Here is a 19,624-nt window from a genome sequence, read left to right as displayed (position 1 = left end):
GCTTAGGCCTGGAAGAGGGGAATTTATTTTCAGAGAAGCTGCTGAGTCAGCAAAAGTGCTGAGTGTTCTTTTTGGGCATTTTCACCTTTAGTCACATACCCGATTGCCTTTGAAGGATTGTGATCCTGGCCAACCTTGTTCCTGTCTGGGAGAGTAGAATGTCTTTCTGGAAAAGCTGCCGGGTCAGCAAAACCAGAAATGCCAAATAAGTTTTTTGTTTTGTTTTGTTTTGTTTGTCTTTTAGCTATTTTCATATCTATCTGTCAACCTATCTGACTGCCTGTAAAGATGGTGATGCTAATCAATGTCATTCTCACCTAGGATCGTGGAATGTCTATCCGGGGAAAATTGTTGTCAACTTTTTGGGGGGTATTTTTCACATCTAGAGTAACCTACCTGAGAGATGGTGGTCATATGTACTAACTCCCACTTAGATTCAAAACAAAAACATTATCACAACCCTCGCTTTGCTTGCGGGTGATTAAAAAATAGAAATTCATCAAGAAGACAAAAAAGCGACTAAGGCTGCAACTGCAAATTGATAAAATCGATAATAAAAGCTACACATTTCATCATTGATTCGATTTTTGCGTCACTCAGCATAAATTAGTGTAGTTCAACTGTTGACGGGACGCGCATGTAGTACCACTTCGATCCAAAAGTATCTTACATATTTGCATTTGTATAGTAGACATTAATTAGTATTTACTTTTGTTGTTAAGCTATTTGACACCTCAATTTTTATTGTTGGCTATTATAGAATATTCTGTTTTGTATACTATTTTGTATCTGTCCAAACTGTCAATATTTGAATAAAGTCGATTACTTTAAAAATGTTTATTTACCTTTGCAACCGATCATTATTAAAACAGTATCTCGATAAACCCAAAAAACAAAGTCAACTGGCTGCAGTGGGTGGCTCCCCACACATGTGCTCAAGAGTGACATCATACTCATCTCCTCGGGTTTTGTTTTTGTTAGTGTAGCTTGAAAATGGTAAAAGTAAGAAAAAGCCAACTCAAACCCCAAGAAAGATGAAAAAATATATTCGAGCAAATTTAAGAAATGCCTGTGTTTGCGCATTATGAATGAGCTGACTGAGGTAAGCCAAAAGATGGCGGCAGAGAGTAACAAAGTACTAAATTCCGTACAGCTTCTTTGAGTACACATCTATTTTTTTCTAAATCTAAGAACTGTAGGGTAGATTCAATCCTCATGGTGTGGGATTTAGGGGCTGACGATTTCCTTTTTGGTAGGATCAAGCGTCGTGCTAATAAGGTGACGAAGGCTATGATGTCTTGTGTGCCTTTACGTAGAGTCAATGTAATTAAAGTAGTTCCCAATATTGCTATCATATGGTCCGGTTTGGCAGGTGAGCCACATACTTTAGAAGTAGTTTGAAAAATCTCATTGGTTAACTTCCCGCCATGAATTCTTTCCCTGCCGTCATGCTTGGCCTCCGCCGTCAACGCCTCAGCTCCTGCCAAACCAATATCCCCTTTCCATCCTCATTTTCACACTTTTTCCCTGTCTGCCAAGCGCGATCCTACCCCCCCCCCCCCTTCTTTCTTCGATTATGCAAATTACCGTCATCCAGTCACGGTCTGACTTTTCCATCAAATCAAACAATCCAAAGGAAAGACACAACAGTTTCAACAGTTCGAGATGTTTTTCAGCTTTGTGGCTGTGCCGTTTGTTGTCATAAGCCACAAGTGAGTCATGTGCATTTGCAATATTATCCTACGCCCACTGGCGAGCTCATTATAAAAGCTCTATCAAAGTCTCAGTTTGAGATTGTGACAGAATTCGTCAGGACTGTGACGCTAACAGGCTAACCTCATGTTGTGTGAAATACAGTAGAGAATTAAATGTTTAACCAGCTTGGTTGGCCTTGGGGTCGAGCGTCCGTCCTGAGACTAGAAGGTCGCATACCTAAGACTTACAAAATTGGTACCTGTGGCTTCCCTGCTTGGCACTCGGCATTAGGGGTTGAAATAGGGGGTTTGGGTCACCTAATGACTCCCAATGACAGGTGTTGCGACACATGGGTTGGGCAGAACTACCGTGGCATCATTTACTGACAGTCGCATGTGTGTGTATGGGTGCCGACACCTGGTAAGATGGGATGAGGTGAGGGAGAAGAAAGAAGCGGATTCAAACGTTTGACTTATGCAAAGATTACGAGGCCCAAAGAGGTAGAAAAGGTTAGGTACCAAAAAAAAGATGACATCCTCAGGTTTCCCACAGTGCTTCATAATCTTGGCAGGCCACCAGGTTTTTGTACCCCAAACCTCTGTCTATCGATAGGGCAATTCCACACTATTAACATTGGTTGAATTATGTTTCCAGTCCGACCACCTGGCCTACTAAATTTTCCAGGGGAACCCCTCAACCTGTGTACATGTTTCCTCTGCATGTAGAATGTTTGAGTTTTGTCTCTTTTTAGCATTCTAAGATGAATACTAAGAATGATTGTTCGGACCTTTTAAAAACCTGAAAGACCCCAGCTTTTGAGGAGCAGGATTAGGTAAACCCTGACCCCTTGCAAGTTGTGTTTCCGTCCACCTAAAAAACAGATTTCTTAGATCAGGATCATGTCATGTTACTCCAAGCACTTGCTGATGAGATTAACGGATCTGAAAACATGTCAAACCTGACGCCCTTGAGACCAGGATTAGGTAATCATTGACATTAGGTATTATGGTTAAAATGAAAGATTACATTGGTTGGGTTCTCTTGGGGGTTCAATAAAAACTGCCTCAGCATCTGCTGTAGGGCAGCAGGTCAAAAAGGTGGAATCCTTTATAATGTTGTTGGCTCTGCTGCGATATCTGGGCAGAGAACAGCTGTTGACTTTTATGGCTGGGTTGATGGTTTCCTGTATAGTTTTTCTCTTCATGAGAATTTAGTTGTTATATTGAACAAAACGAGGTCTTAATTCTTGAACAATGCTGGCCAAAAGAAGTTAATGTTATTATGAAACGTATAATTCTTAAGTAGCTATGGTGATTTTCTGGGCTGTGCTGAAGAGACCTTTGGATTTCCACTCAATTTTTGTTTTTGTTTTTTTGTCCCTAGCCTGCATTATGATTATGTCTCTTCTTGCAACCTAGTCCACTGGTTAGTTTAGAGAAGCTGACAAAGAAGTCTCCAAGTTGGACTTAACGCCCTGCCAGATCGCAGACCATGAATCAGCATCTCTTATCCTCCTTTCTGATACTTAAGTAATTTAAGAGGACACTTTGTCAGCCTAAGTTAGCTTATTTGGTGAAAAACAAAGTTGAGGCCAATCGATCCGTTCTTCCAGGAGATAAACACAATTTAAATTAAGCAGAGAGTCGCGCCCAACACACCGGCCGCAAATCGTAAATTCAAGTCAGCTCCCTGACTAAAATCTCGGGTGCCTGGCTCTCCATCTTGGCTCCCCTCTACCGTTCGCTCAAAGCTGCCGGAAGGTCGAGGATTTCTACTGGGATCTTCCTACTCGTGTAAAAGTGATGCTTCGCGATTTTCTCAACCAATCACGGCGTGGATCGGTGCGACTTGGGACAACTTGGCTCTTTTTTTCCACCTGTGTTTGACAAGCTCACCATCTGGCGTTATTGTCCGATACCGATGTAAAGTTAACGGCACGGAACAGCAGACTGTAGTTAATTCGCAGCCATGTTCCCCCCATCCCCCAAGTCGCTCCGTTAATTATTTGTCAGCGGTCTCCGATTCCGTCATCGCTTTCGTTAAAAGAAATCTCGCTCATGTGCTCATAAAGCAACCGTCGTCGAGCGTTCTCGGCGATTTTACGTTCGTACAAACATCGTAAAAGTTTAACAAGATGCGTCCTCGCCTGTTGAAAACGTCGCGTTACAAATCAGACCCGTAAAGCGGGAAGGCGCCGCGACGGGATCAGTGTGACCCCAGGCGCCCGGACGGGGACAAAGTTATCGTTTTTACGAGATGTTATAGCCGTGTTAACGCTAAAAGTTACGGTTATGACTTTTTATTTCAAAGGATTGAGAAGCTTTCAGCTCAAGGAAATGGCGATCCCTTTAAGATCAGCTCATTTACCATGTGGGAGCTAAAATAGGGATTGACTCAATATTAGTAATATGTTATAAATTCACAGTTCACTGATCTATTAACCGTCAGGGCACCACTTCCTTTGGTGTGTCTGGGCGCTGCCAGGCTGTACTTGTCCAATTCTTCTCCAGGCAGTTTTTTGGGGTAGGGGTTTGTTCCACCACATGAAACAGTACTGATTTCCATTGTTGGAAGTACTATCACCTTAAAATATGGCTGGTATTGGTACTGACTATTTTACTTGTTCTTGGACTTGTTTGTGTTGAGATTTTTTATTTTATTTATTATTCTTTGTATTTTATGTACGCTTGTGTCCAAGATATTTGTATTGCCCACCGCTACACGCTTGTGCTTGTTTTAGCGTAGAGTTTTTTTTCTATTTATTATTTTGTATGTTTTTTTAATTATATCGCTGATATCCTTACTCACAGCCCTTATTATAATATTTGTTGGATTTTTTTTCTGCTTGTTTTAAAAAGTTTTGGGATGTTTTTATTTGTTTAAGTTAAAGCTTATATATTAAAAAAAAAAAAAAACAGGTCAAAGTTTTTCTTAACCAAATGAACTGTAACTCTTTGACAACTGTGAATAAACAGTGTCTGAAATAACGCCTGCCCGGACGCCCGGGGAATACAACTTACGAAACGTTTCCGCCCGGGTGGCCGACAACTTTTTCAAGAAAAAAAAAAATGTTTGCTTTATTCCGACTCCGAAATCTTCATTTGGTTTGGAAATTTTGGAATTTTGTTTCGTTTGGCAATTTGCATACTCTGCAGCCAATCAGAAGCCTGCGTCGAATAAGTTTGTGCTTCCGGACTTTCCCGGGCGTTATAAGGTTGTGCATTTGCATATCGTTTTCCAAAGTAGACGCACAGAACACCAGAAAAACAGAGAAGTGGTTGGGAATTAAGCCAAAACCTCACCCCCAGGAGAAATATTCAAAAGAAGCTAACAAAACGTATGACGCTACAAAACATAAACGTACATTAAAAGCATCGTGGAAAGAGGAGTTCACGTGGCTTGTAGCAGACGACGCAGCGCAAACTTTGCACGAATGAAGATGAGTAAATACAGGTACATACTGATGGCAGATGGAAAACAGCGATGCTATATACATACTTAATTCTAAAGTGTTGTTCTGTTATCTATTCTGATTATCAATCCTTAATACTTTGCAACAAGGTTTTTTTTATTTTTTTATTTTTTTTGCGATTAGTCGTCTTATTGTGTTTCAAGTTGTGAAAAATGGAGCAGGCAACCTTATAGCTGGGCAGGCAACTTTTCAGAGTTGTCTGCCCTGGTGTCCGCTAACTTTTTCTCATGAGTTTCAGACACTTTAATAAGATATCCAAAAATACATTCAGGAATCAAATCTTTTATAAGTTGACTATGACCAAAAAGGGACATTTTCGAAAGTGTAGTTTTAGTTGTAAAATGTAATTTTGAATTTATAAGAAGTCTGAGCTGACTTGAGTTTCTGCTACGTCTGCATGCTCTCGCGTCTGACGACGAGGCTCTCTAATACCATCCAGCCAACCCAAAGAACAGATATTTTGGTTTGCATACACTGCACTTAAATCTCATTACTGTTGAAGATTTTGTCTGAAAAATGCATGCGCTCATGGCAAACGACAAAGAGCTCTAAATCAGGCACATATATACAGAGGGGATATTACAGTTGATGCACCAAGTGACTTTCCACTGCCTCTCACAAAGACGAGGTAATAATTCTGCCGGTAGTTTGGTTATATTTTTGAGTCCGGAGCGGGCTTTCCGGCAATTCCCAGCTCGCTTTGTCGGCAGCAGCTTGTGATGTGAAACAAGCGAGACGCTTTGAGGGCCGTTAAGTCCCCGAAAGGGATGTGCCATGTTGGAAGACTTAGGGCGGAACAAGAAGTAACACCTTTCCTTTTTTGCCAAAGCTTATTGAGATGTCAGGTTGCAATCCCGGCCGCAGAATATCGATTTTTCTGTCACACGTGCATTTCTTTATTTCTTTTGTCTTAGAAAGACTTCTACAATATAGGCCATTGGAGTGTATGTCTTTTAATTGAAGGCATTGAAGATAGTGCGCAGGCTTGCTTGTATAATTACCGTTTCTGATTTGATGGATTTTTGTCCACATTTTGCCTCGTTTAGGTAATGGTTTTGTGATTTTTGCCAATAGATTTTCCTTTCCCTGTCTCGCGTTGGTGTTGCATAAATATTGATTTTTGAAATCCACTTTTTCTCAACTTGACTGCTGTTTTTTTTTTTTTCTTGAATGTTTCACATTTGGGTTCCATGAATATTTAAAACGATATATATGTGTATATCTTTTTAACTACTTAATATAGATTGTTTTTATTGGTAAATGAATAGGTTTTATTTACATTGGGTTTTTTGTAATTTTTTATTTTAATTCAATCTTTTTTTTATTTGTATACAATTTTTATTCATATTACAATTTCTGATGCACATAAAATTCAGATTTTTTTAACTTTTTATTAATTTTTTTAATAAATGGACAGACGTTCCCCGACTTACGAACATTCGACTGACTGAAAAATATCCAGACATAGCTGTAAATTACAGTAGATTTTGTATCGTGTACACCTTTTTCTGAGTAGGGAACAGTACTGTAGTGCTTCTTTCCGCCGTGTGGTGCTCTGAGAGGTCACCCAGCATCCACCCCGAAGAAGAAATGCGGCTTCTACTTCCTGGTTCGTGTGTAGTCATAAAAATATCTCATCTCATCTCATTAGCCGTACCGCTTATCCTCATTAGGGTCGCGGGGGGGCTGGAGCCCATCCCAGCCATCTCCGGGCAGTGGGCAGGGGACACCCTGAACTGGTTGCCAGCCAATCGCAGGGCACACAGGGACAGACAACTCATTCGCTCATTCACACCTATGGACAATTTCGACCGGCCAATTCACCTGAAATGCATGTTTTTGGAACGTGGGAGGAAACCGGAGTGCCCGGAGGAAACCCACGCAAGCACGGGGAGAACATACAAACTCCGCACAGGAAGTCTGGAGCTGGATTTGAACCCACGACAGGTTCCCATGACATGAACTGTGCCGCACAAGCGCTAACCACTGCGCCGCCGTGCTGCCCTCCATAAAAATATATATAAATTTATATATAATATATAAATATATTATATATACATAATATTTATGTTTTTTAGTTCTTTTTTAATTGACATTTTAAATTCCAATATAATTTTAAATATTTTATTTACATATTTATTTTTTATTCATAGTTTTTTTTTTTACATTTTGGATGAATTTTATGTTTTTTAATGCATTTATTCATTCACCAAAGTTGGTCTATTTTTTTCACTTGCTTAAAGCTACATGTATATAATCCATAATTGTTTTTTTCATTTGTATATATACATTTTAAAAATTGTATCTTATTTTTGTAAATTTAGATTTTTGATATAGATGTATTTTTAAAATATATTAAAAAGATCAATATATGTTAAATACATTTATATATTCATTTTTCCTATTAAGAATTTGGATGATGCAGTTTTAGTTTTTTTCATAAACCCCCTGCAAAGAACTACCAATCATCAGATTTTTAACATTTTTTTTTATTTACACACAAAAAGATTTACTCAGATTTGGGTTCTTTAAGTTTTTAGAAAATTATTAGATTAAAATTTGAATTTTCTTGTGATTAATTTTTTTCAATTATATTTTTAGATTTTTTTTTTTTTATTTCATTTATTCACATCTCCATTTCTTTTTTCCTCCTGCATTTTGCATTTAGTAGCGTCCCTGTAATCTGCTCTCATCTGTTATGCACGGCGATGTTAGGATATCCACGACGCCATTTAAAAAGAAATCGAGAACTGGTGGATGCAACCTGTTAGGGCAACACCATTAATATCACTCGGAAGAAAATGAAAAGCGACAATAAATAAGTCTGTGTTGTTTCCACAGGGGACCGGACAGCTCTTATAATGAAGACAAAGCGTGTGCGTGCGTGTGCCAATGTTTGGCCTGTACTTTAGTGCGTTTCATTAAGCTCATTTAAATGAGGTCGTTAAGCCAACAAAACGAGGCCCTATATATTTGGGAACGGCTGCAAAGAAAAACACTCTAGAGTGAACTATGCAAGTGTGTGTGTCCCTGGGGGGGGTCTGCGTCACGTCAAGTACGCATCGGTGCTAAAATTAAGCGCAATAACCACTGTGGTATCCTGATAGCGCTTTACTAACAACATGACTTAGAATGCTTTAATTAGCTCTCATGTAGCTTTTGATAACATGCAACAACTGTGGTCCCCTCATTAAAGGTAATCCCAAATTCTATAACATGCAAAATGTGAGGAAATACTACATGATTTTTGCATATTAGACTAGAGAAGTGAAAATTTAGCAAAGTGGCGCCACTCTTTCATAAAAGCCCCCAAGGGTCAAACTTCAAGATATCGTCGTTACCGACTGAGAGTATACAACTGTAACTAATAACAACAATAGATCTACAAATAAGAACAAAGAAGTGCACTTAAATGAATGTTCTTTATTGTCGTTATACAAAAGTACAACGGCATCGGAGGGCTTCTCGTTTAAGTGCATAAAAGCGATTTAGATAGAGGCTGGCTAGCTGCACGCTAGCATCGGGTGACTATGAATTGAGCCAGGTCTCCGTAATGGTAAAATACAACCCTCCGAAATGTAACGGTTTCCCACAAGTTGTAGCTAGGGCTGAAAGAACTAATCGATAACATTGATTATTAAAAGCGTTGGCAATTAATTTGATCAACGATTTGTTGTCTCGTGATTTATGATCCACTGAGTATGTGAAATAAATGCAAGTAAGGGTGCACACAATTATGTTGTGACGTTGAGAGTTGTAGTACCACTTTGGTCCAGCAGAGAGCGCCGAAAAAGTTCTTACATTTTTTCATTTTTTTATTTTTTTTTTATTGAACATTGCATCATTCTAAACAAAATTGGCCTGAAAGTTTCAACTTTGTTGTTGTTGACTGTCTAATCATGAAACAATGTTAACCATTATCAAGGGAACAGAAAGCACAGCAGAAATTGTTTAGTTGGTTGGATCCCTTAACCACTAGGGGCGCCGTTTCCTGTGGTGTGTCTTGTGCAAAGACAGCCTGGTGGTGCCCATCCCTCTCCAGGTCAAAATAGGTTTACACCCGGTCTTGAACCGGGGACCTTTCGCGTGTAAGGCAAATGTGCTAACCACTGCACTGCGGGAAGAAAAAACCAGTAGACATAATGGATAGCTTATTATATATCGTTTTCCAAGATTTAACCCCAGAGACAAATTTGTTGACAACATTTACAAAAAAGGGTTTATATTTTCAATATATATAATTTTATGGATACTATTTTCTACACGTAAAATGAAATGTAGGATGTTTGTTTTGTATAAGTCTAAATATAATATGATCTTTGAATAAGGTGGGAGGAAAGGTTTCTCACATATTTGCCGGTGTAGAGCATTTTTTGAATGTTTTATACTATCCATTATTCTGTTTTGTGCACTGTTTTTCGATTCGTCCAAAACTTCAATATTTGAATCAAGAGGAGGAAATTCAAACTGTCTTTGAGAAATCCAATTCATTGAGTAATCAATAACATAATCGACTAAATCATTGATTATGAAAATAATCTTTAGTTGCAGCTCCAGGTCATCTTTTTCACGGGTAATGGATCTGGCGGCGGTGATATACAGGCTCTGCAGAGGTTGCTTGTTACAGCATACATGTTAAGTTTCAGAAATGGGAAATCGGGAGATTTTTTTTTCCAAAGCTATTATTATTATTATTATTATTATTATTATTATTTTTTTTTTTTTGAAAAGACAACAATAAAATTCGTTTTTCAATCTACTTTATTGTTTACATGTGATTATTACAATGTTTAATTATTCCAAATTTTCTGGTGTTCTTTAACATACTCATATGTAGCACTCTTATTCGTCTGCTGCTCTCGAAGGAATGAGATCACTGGAGTTCGAGATTATGATTGCAGAGTCTCGATCAAAGCTTTTTCCGGTGCAGAACGGCGAAAAAGACAATGATAAAGACCATGGATAATTGGGCTACATTTTAATCGGCAAAACTTTGTTCACATAAAAATTTCGGCGACCCAAAAAAAAAAAAGAAATTTTTAGAAATCTGCAGATGTTGCTCTCAGATCGGTAGGCGGGAGAATCGTAGCCAAAGCGGTAGTCTCCCTACCAAATCGGGAGACTTAACAAGTGTGTTACAGGGTTGTCGCTATTGCTCTCTCTCCCTACTCCGTCTTAATCCCTTCCCGGACCAGATAACAATCCACCATTTCTCTTCTGACTTTCTCTTCTGGCTGTTTGACATACAGCATACCTCAGTCTATCACAGTCGTGCCCACCAAATCGCACGCAACCTGCCCTCGTGATGGCATTTGCTGTGTGCTGTCTGCTGCAAAACACCAATCACAATACCAGATTCAGATCTACTTTATTGTCATTCTAGTACACGTGTATACAGAACGAAATGTCGATACATCTGACCCGCACAGTTTCCTCGAATGTACAGATATAAGTAAAAGTTGTATTGTATTATGGCTACGTATAGTATTTTACCATAGTGCCGATAGTGCAAGAGGAGTAGCTAACCAGATGTGCAAAATGGGCATTCAGGTTAACAAGTCAGGTAAACAGTAACATTAACACTGTAACAATAACGCTGTAAGTACAATAGTGCAGAGAGCAAATGTGCAAGGAGTGGCAAGCTATAAAGAACTGCCAGTAGTGCAAAAAGTCAGATTAGCAGCCGTTTAGGTTTAGGTTAACTATGTTAGATTGACCATTTAACAGTCTAATGGCCAGGGGGACTAGACTACTGCGGAACCTGGTGGTCCTGCACCGCACACTGCAGTACCTCTTCCCAGAGGCTAGCAGAGTGAACAGTCCATGATGGGGGTGAGAGGGGTCCCCGATAATGTTCTTAGCATGGGATAGGCAGCGCTTCTGGCCAATGTTCTGAATGGAGGGAAGTGTAGTCCCGATTATTTTCTCTGCTGTCCTCGTTACCCTCCTCACACTACCCCAGTCGGTAGCGCTGCAGCCTCCACACCACACAGAGATACAGCTGGTCAGGATACTCTCTATGGTGCCCCTGTAGAATGTGATGAGGGAGGGTGGGGGCAGGTGGGCTCTCCTCATCCTCCGCAGGAAGTACAGGCGCTGCTGTGCCCTCTTGAGTTTACCTTGAGTTTAACGACTATAAAAACCATTCAATCTAATTCAACATCCGCGAACTATCGAAACAGCGATACAGCGAGGCATTTCTGTATATTTGCAAAGGGCTGCAAAGAAAAACACTCTGTAGTGAACTTATGTAAGTGTGTTTGTGCCTAAGGGAGGTCTGTGTCATGTCGAGTATGCATCGGTGCTAGCATTTAGCCCAATAGCCACCGTAGAATCCTGATATCGCTCTACCAACGACTTGACAATAGCGGCTATTAAGATGCTTTAATTAGCTCTCGTGCACCTTTAAATAACATGTAAGGACCTACTACATGCACATAAACACACATAGGAGTGGGGCCTCATTAAGGTGTCGTCTGGAGCTGCCGGGTTTGACACCTGACAAGGTGCAAACGAGTCCCTGTGAGTCCATGTTACGATCTCAACCTGTAAAACTAACAACGGAAATGGAAGTCGTCATAAAAATAATACGACACCAAAAAATGAATAAAAATAACCTTTATCGTCCATGTCATGACCCTCAGTGGAAGGTCTGACTGCCGGATTGTGCTCTGTGCTAAACAATTGCTCCAATGGGAAATATGGCAAGCATTGTCGTTTATACAGAAGCAGTCGATTTTTCTATTTTTCTTAAGTGCTTTGTATGGGCTTGACGTCAAATATTTGTTTAGCGTTTGGGCGAGTACCTTGCGTATCTGTGAGCGCTTTACAATGTGCTTCACACTTACCCACTCACACACCAATAGGGAGTCAGCCATGCAAGGCACCTACCTGCTTATTGGGGGCATTAGGGATTCAGTGTCTTGCCCTAGGACACTTTGACATATAACACGGAGGAGCCGGGAATCGAACCTGCGACCTCTTGATCCCAAGATGAGCGCTCTACTAAAAAAAAGCTATTTTAAGGGAAAAAAAAATTCAAAATACTAAGGTTATCAGTATTTGGTAATGAGGTCCAATTAAGAGTTGTATTTCTTAACATTTTAATTCATTTTAGAATTGTTTTGATGATATTGCCCTATTTTTAATTTTTATTTTAGATTGTTATGTATTTTTTTATTTGGAATATTTAGCATTCAATATATATTTTATTTGGGTTTAGAGTTTTTATGTAACTCATTTGTTATTTTAGGCAAGACACTGAATCCCTAATGCCGCAATAAGCAGGTCGGCGCCTCGCATGGCTGCAGGGCCGCTATTGGTGTGTGAGTGTGTGTGTGTGTGTGTGAATGGTTGAGTGAAGCACATTGTAAAGCACTTTGGGAGGTCTTCATTGACTTGAAAAGCGCTATATAAATGCAGACCATTTACCATTTACAAATCTTTTGTGTATATTTTTATTTGTACCATACTTTAATAAAAACTTTTTTTTGAAGGTTTTCCTTTAATTTTTTTAATTTTTAATTTTTATATTTTCATATTCAAGTTTTTGTTTACATTTATTATTTTAAATTATTTTATTTTAATATTATATTTTAATATTATATTTTTACCGTTTACATTAGTTTCATTGTTTGTTTTTAATGGTGAGTTTATTTAGAATTGGTGTACATTTTATTATTTTCAAAAATATTCTATTTCTTTTTTGTAATTTGTAGTTATATTTATAGTTTCTTTTGAATTTTTAATGTTATTTTTTTATTTTTGGGTTATATTTATAGTTTCGAGTTTATACTTATTAGTTTTTCCTTTTAATTTTTCAGTTGTATTAAAATGTTTCCTGTTTGACTATTTTTACGTTTTATTTGGAAATCTTCATAATTTTTATTGCAATTTTTAGTTTTGTCAGTTTTATTTTGAATTCCTTGTCCTCATTTTTTCCACTTCTTGATATTATTTTTCATCTGTATGAATGTTTTCCTATTTTTTAGCTCTATTTGAAATATATTTTGATTTTTATAGTTTTACAATATTTTTATTTTATTTTTTGAGATCTTTTTTTAAATGTTTTTTCTTTTTGATTATTTAATTTTGGTATATATTTTTTTGTATTTTTCATATTTCAATGTTGTTGCTTTTTCATTTTTGATTTTTAGGATTTTGTATTTTTAATAGGCGGTGTTAGGTTTTTCCTTTCCCTTTCTTAATTTCAAGCTTTAAGTTTCCGTTGGTTTTTCGTCATAACTTCATTTGGGCATCAGTCTTACTAGATGTGTTATTGAACATCCCTAGGGCATCAGCATCCAGATGTGAAACAAACTCTTTCCTGAGTGGAAATTCACTTTATAAATTCTATTGATAAACTTTGAACGTCTCTGTATAACTTTTAAACGTCTCTCTGTCTTTCGATTGAAGGCACACAAACCCCGGAAGACTCCACGGCAAACTCGACGCCCTTGTGGGAAATAAGAGCGGAGGCGTCTGCAGTGCGGGCCCACGCGCCGCCTGGCAATTAGCCGGCAAATTGAAGCTAATAGTTTGGCGAGTGGAGAAGCAACACTTTGCAAAAGTAATTGCGCAAGTAATTAGCATTTAGATGACGAGCACTCGCGCACGTTTCCGCAGGTATTGTGCCGCCTGTAATGGAATTGATTTAATCGGATGTATTGATCTGAGCGTGAAGGAATAGCTAACCGTGTTAACCTGTAATTCTTTTTTTTCCCCGCTTTTAAGCTCGCTTGAGCCTTTAACTTTGTTGCAGAGCATGCTAGAATAAATCAAATTAACTCTTAGAATGGGAAAATGGATGGGGGGGAGGAGGTAAAACGCAATATCGCACCCAAGTCTACGAAATTGTATCATAAATAAGCTTTTATTGCAAAGGAAATACAAGAAACACCAAAAGAATGAGCAAAAAATAGCTTGTAACAGCCTAAAAAAATTATATTATTTAGAGTGACATGATTAAAATCATCCATCCATCCATCATCTGCACCGCTTATCCTCAGTAGGGACAATTTGGACCGGCCAATGAACCTGACAAGAATGTTTTTGGGATGTGGGAGGAAACCGGAGTGCCTGGAAGAAACCCATGCATGCACGGGGAGAACATGCAAACTCCAGACATAAAGGTTCGCTCTCATGACCTCAGAACTGCCGCTCACGCGCTGGCCAGGATGAAAATAAGATACACAAATAATAGATTTTAAATTTTGCTTTCTTTTAAATGAATATTTATAAATAATTGCTTTACGGATGTTTTATGATATAAATATTAAGTAGGGATTTCGTTTTCTATTGGCGGCCAACATTATTACTTTTCTTTGAGCTATTACTCCTGATCTTAGATTGCTGCTAGTGAGGAATGTCAGAGTGGATTTGTCGGACCTGGCAGCTTTTTTTTCTGTTCTGTCTACAAAACATGGATTGCAATTATGCCTCTGCGATCCATTATCCCAAATCACATTGCTATGAGCATGGGCCGGCAGAGCGCACTTTTTTGATGTTTAGTCCTGTTGGAGTGAACTGCACAGCCGCGATCCATTAGCTCCTTTCGCATAACGTCGTTAGTAGCGACCAGCAAAGCACACATTGTCAGGCTATTTTTCATCATTCTGTCTGGCAAAAAAAGTTATCTGTACTTGCGTGGCTGAGATATACTATTCTTGAATGCATATTGCTGAAAGCTGGGACTGACAGAATGCACTTTTGTCGGGCCTTGTGGCTCTTTTTTTGCTGTTCCATCTAAAATGAACTGCTCTCATTTGGCCGCGACCCATTATCCTCAAATGCATATTGATGTGAGTAAGGAGCAGCATAAGGCGCATTTTATAGGGGGTTCAGGCCGCTGAAGCGTGCTATTGTGGTCCACCTAGAATTAACTTCACTTTTTGGCCACGATCCATTATCCCCTTGTCCACTATTGCTGAAAACGGGGGCCTTAAAAATAAATTATCAGACAACTACTAAAAACAAATAAAATAAAAAATAAAAAATAATTTTTTTTAAACCATACTTTGTTGCAATACAGTAAATGACGCAAACATAAATCATTCATAAAATTTTAAAAGTGAACCTGATTAAATGATTTAATTTTTTTTTACTTTAATCAGTTATAAAATAAAAAATCCAACAATTCAATACTTAATGTTTTTTTAGAATGGATATTACTATAAATTACACAAAAAAATACCATATTCATAAAATAACCCATGAGTAACAGATTAAACCATTTTTAACTTTGTTGTTAAAATAAGTGTTCAAAGTACACAAGAACAAAAAGTGCGTTGCAGTGACCTGCAAAAGGGAGTATGATTCCATCTTTTTTGATCTGATTATTACGTTAATTGGAAGGCCAACACATGACTTTGCTTCCCCCTCCCTGCAAAACGGCACCAACCTACAAGACAAACAAATTCCTTTTGAATTTGCCAGCTCAGAAGCTTGCAACGAATTAATAATTCATTGGCCTCATCTTGCGCCTGTGTGCACGCTCCTTCGTCTTCTTTGTCTCTCCCCCATTGCAAATGAGGGAAAACAAAACAAAAAGCAAGGTGGCCGAGGGGAGAACAGAAGCCCGCTTTTATCTAAAACAACAAAATGTTTAATTCGTCACGCTGAACTGATTCATCAGCGCAGGAACGGCCAGGACAGCGTTTTTCCATCAGGACTTAATCCGAGAGCCCACCCGTTAAAGTCCCGATAAGTGATTGTTGTGTTTGGCCAGCTTATCGTCTGCTCGTCCCATTCCGATCGTCATCTTCCTCCCGCAATTGGCGCTTGTTCAAATATTGCATTTCTCTGGTGACCTTTTAGTGTGCACGACTTTTTTTTGTAATGCGTTTTTTGTGGAAACGACATATTTTACTTTTACTTTTTTAGCACTCGTTCATAACACGCACCCTTAATTTCTTATTAAAAACTGGTATATTTAAGTCTGCTTCATCATCAGATACATCAAAGAGTTGTTTCTCACGTATTGCGTTCATTTATATCTCCAAAAATAGTGTTATATAGATATTAAATCCAATGCCTTTTCATGTGTCATCACTGGTGGTTTAGTAGTTAAAATTGCATGCTCTCATCGCCGCGACGCATGTTCGATTCCAATTGAATCCAATGTTTTGCGATTGTGGTCAGCGATATTTTCGACTGATCAATCTTTGTACAAATATGGTAATATAATACCCTAAATTGAATTACTCCCATGCAAAGATGTGCACAAGACCAATACTAATCCTAGCATCAAGATTGTAGCTGCTTGCTTTTGCGACTTGGCGGCGCTAAGTAGGTATGAGAGCCGTCTTCAGAGGCAACAAAAAAAGTAATACTACCATTACTTTGCTGGGAGCAACTTCAGTTTGACGTCTAACTGTACAACATATACACACAGATCAGTGTGCATCGCCTTGGTTACCAAAGGTACCTAAAGGAGGTGAGGTGATCATTATACTAGGTATGAAAAACACCTGTAGTGATAGCAATTTTAATGGTGTGTGACAGTCTATGGTAGTGTGGGAGTATAATGGTCTGTGTGAGGAAGTAGTAAGTGAGAGTATAGTAATATGTGTGTAAATGCATAGAAGTGTGTGTATGAGAGTATAGTAGTATGTTCTATACAGTTGCGTGAGAGAGTACAATAGTGTTTATCATAATATGTGTGAGAGAGTATAATAGTGTTACAGAGTATAGTAGTGTTTTTGCATGGCTGTATGAGAGTATAGTTGTGCATGCCTGAGAGAATTATATGTGAGAGAATTATATGTGAGAGAAAGAATGATATTTTTCTACAAACACCCTTTTAACGGACACCACTGATGGAATATGTGTGTATATGGTAGAAGTTAACGCTTTATTCCAATAGTTAAAGCAGCTTTAACACACTATTTAGAGGCTATAACGGTCTATCTGTCATGATTACTGATGGGGATCACCTGTGCCCGCTCATTTGGCGCCAACCGCCGTGGGTACTGATTGGCCCCCTGTCACTATTTGAACCCAGTCCTGTCAGTCCCCTGTTGTCAGTCCGTCTGCGAACCTCTGTGTATACAAGGCTAGCCTTTTTCGACCCTGACTCCCACCTGTCCCGTTTTTTGATCCCGACTACGTCTACTCTCCCGTCCTGGCTTACGACTCGTTTCCGATCTCGACCACGTTTTAGCTCTCCTGTCCCGGCTATCGACCTGTTTTTCCGTCCCTGACACCGCCATCGCCCGCTACGGAAGATCCTCTTCCGTATTCGGATCACAATCCGATTGCGAGAGCGACTTGCTTCCCGCGTCTAGCGAGCACCGGAACGCGAGTAATGCCCTTCCTCTCTTTATCTCAATAAACATTACGTGATTGGGTCCTGTTTCCGTTCTGGTCCTGACACTAACTGAAGTTAAAGGCACCTAAACTTTAAAAGCACAAATATACATACTGTAGCTACACCATATGCACACATTTACATATACACACCTTTTGTGTGTGTGTGTTTTTTTCCTCTTCTTCAAGCTCACTGAGTTCAAGTACTTTCGTGGGCGGTCCACTTAAAAAGTGCCGGCTGATAAATGATGCCAAGGCAATGAGACACAAATAAGGGTGAAGCCGTATCGTGTCAATACTCTAAAGGTTTGAGCACAGATAACTTGAGAGGACAGTGTATACAAATACACAAAGACCCACACACAAAGACACAAAGACTGACTGCGCGTGATGCGGTCACGGCAGGGCGGCGAAGCGTGACGTTCCTAATGAGAAAAAAAGTCCGTTTGCTGTCATTTGTTTGGTCGGAGTTGAGGTCGGACCACAAAAGGCTGATTGAGTCTCACCCTATTAAAATCTGCATTTAAAAAGGGATTTATTATTTATGGATGTAATATTAAAATGACTGGCTGGATGCTCTCCGAGACAACCCCCCCAAAGCGACTCCACCACATCGGAATAATAAGGACGAAAAATGGTTGGGTCGTCTCAGTGAATATTTTGTCCCTTCTATTAAAAATTATAATAAGAACATCGCCGTTTTCCGACTGTTTAAAACTGGACGGAATATTCAAGGAATAGAATGCAATTCGAGTGAATGTATTCATCCATTTGAAATAATGCCTAAAAGAAAGTGTTGTCCTTTAAAATAAATCATTTAAATATTAACTTATTCAATGCCAGATGTTTTTCTCAAATGCCGGTGCCGGCCAATTTTTTTGCCATTTTGACTCATTTTCGAAGGCGGACAGAAAATCTAGTTGCGTAGATATACAGGCGTGGGCCATATCAAAACAAAGCTTCAGCCCTCTTTCATTAGAAACCAAAATTTGTGTTTTGAGCGTGTATCGTTGTTTAGAAAAGAAAAGTTGAACTTTGGTTATTTTCTTGAAAACTTCTGAGAAAGGATGCATTCCAGGCGGAAATTTCACTTCAGTGCTTTGTTATACCCCCAATATCTAAACAATGCTTTCCATAAGAGCACTTTGCTTGATAAATACTATTTTATCGCAAGAACACTGAACTGATGCATGAGCTATGCATGAAAGATGCACGAACTTTCACATGATTTGGGTCACCATGGCAACCGCGTCCTGCAGACGTGCACGAAACATCATCCCTCTCAGACTAGACAATGACACGTCATATTAAAGAGTTAACTGCCTATTACTATATGTCTATAACTCATGACTGTCAGCATACTGCTTCACTACGCCTACTCGCCATTTGGGCCGCTTACACACACTCATTCGCTGGATACAGGAAGCAAAACTCGGAAGTCGGGCTTCCTCCATCAGTGGACAAAGATCTGATCAAAGGCACTCGATGCCGTCTAATGGTGATTTTTCATATTGAAATCCTTAACAGATGCTTGGTATTTACCAAAGAGTAGGCCAAAAACTGTATCGTATTTTTTTAAAAACAACAATTTATTTTAAGTTTTGGCACTCTCGGACAATGCAAAGGTATGCACACGGCACACTTCTCTCTGCCCAGCGTAGTCTGCACAGCAGGTAAAAAAGTCGGTATCCTCGTTTGCAGTATTTTGTGACATTTTTGCGAAAGAACTCTGCTTGCCCCTTGTTTTGAAACTATTATTTATGGAAAAAAATGAAGTAAAAAACGAGCCTCAATGATTTTAAGTAATGGTTGGAGGGAGACGACATTTATTTTTATTTCATTAATCCTGTCAAATCATCTAACGTCACACAGTGAAATAAAATGCGCTGAAAAAATATGTTTTGCCATAAGATATATGGTATGACTCTCTCCTTCCCCCCACAAATATATTTTTCCATCATGGCTCTTCCGGTCAAAAAAGGTTACCGACCCCCGCTCTTGTCGCTAGGATTCAGGGCCATCAATTGGAATCGTACCTGGGTCACGGCGATGACAGCGTGCAATTCAATCCACTAGACCACCAGTGATATAGACGACACATGAAAAGGCATTTGATTTTAAATCAATATCACACAATTTTTATAGATATAA

At 39.0% G+C, this 19,624-nt stretch overlaps 1 protein-coding gene across 1 annotated transcript in view; it reads left to right on the top strand.

The window, feature by feature from the left end:
- klhl29 (kelch-like family member 29) overlaps nt 1–19,624 on the top strand; it is a 310,192-nt gene that overhangs the window by 104,550 nt on the left and 186,018 nt on the right. The gene's annotated exons all lie outside the window — the stretch shown is intronic.

Source organism: Urocampus carinirostris, chromosome 20 (genome assembly GCF_059441175.1).
Source record: "Urocampus carinirostris isolate Australia breed hairy pipefish chromosome 20, RoL_Ucar_1.0, whole genome shotgun sequence".
Lineage (NCBI taxonomy): Eukaryota > Metazoa > Chordata > Actinopteri > Syngnathiformes > Syngnathidae > Urocampus > Urocampus carinirostris.
Note: the sequence above shows the minus strand (reverse complement) of the source record. Positions and strands in the feature narration are given on the sequence as shown.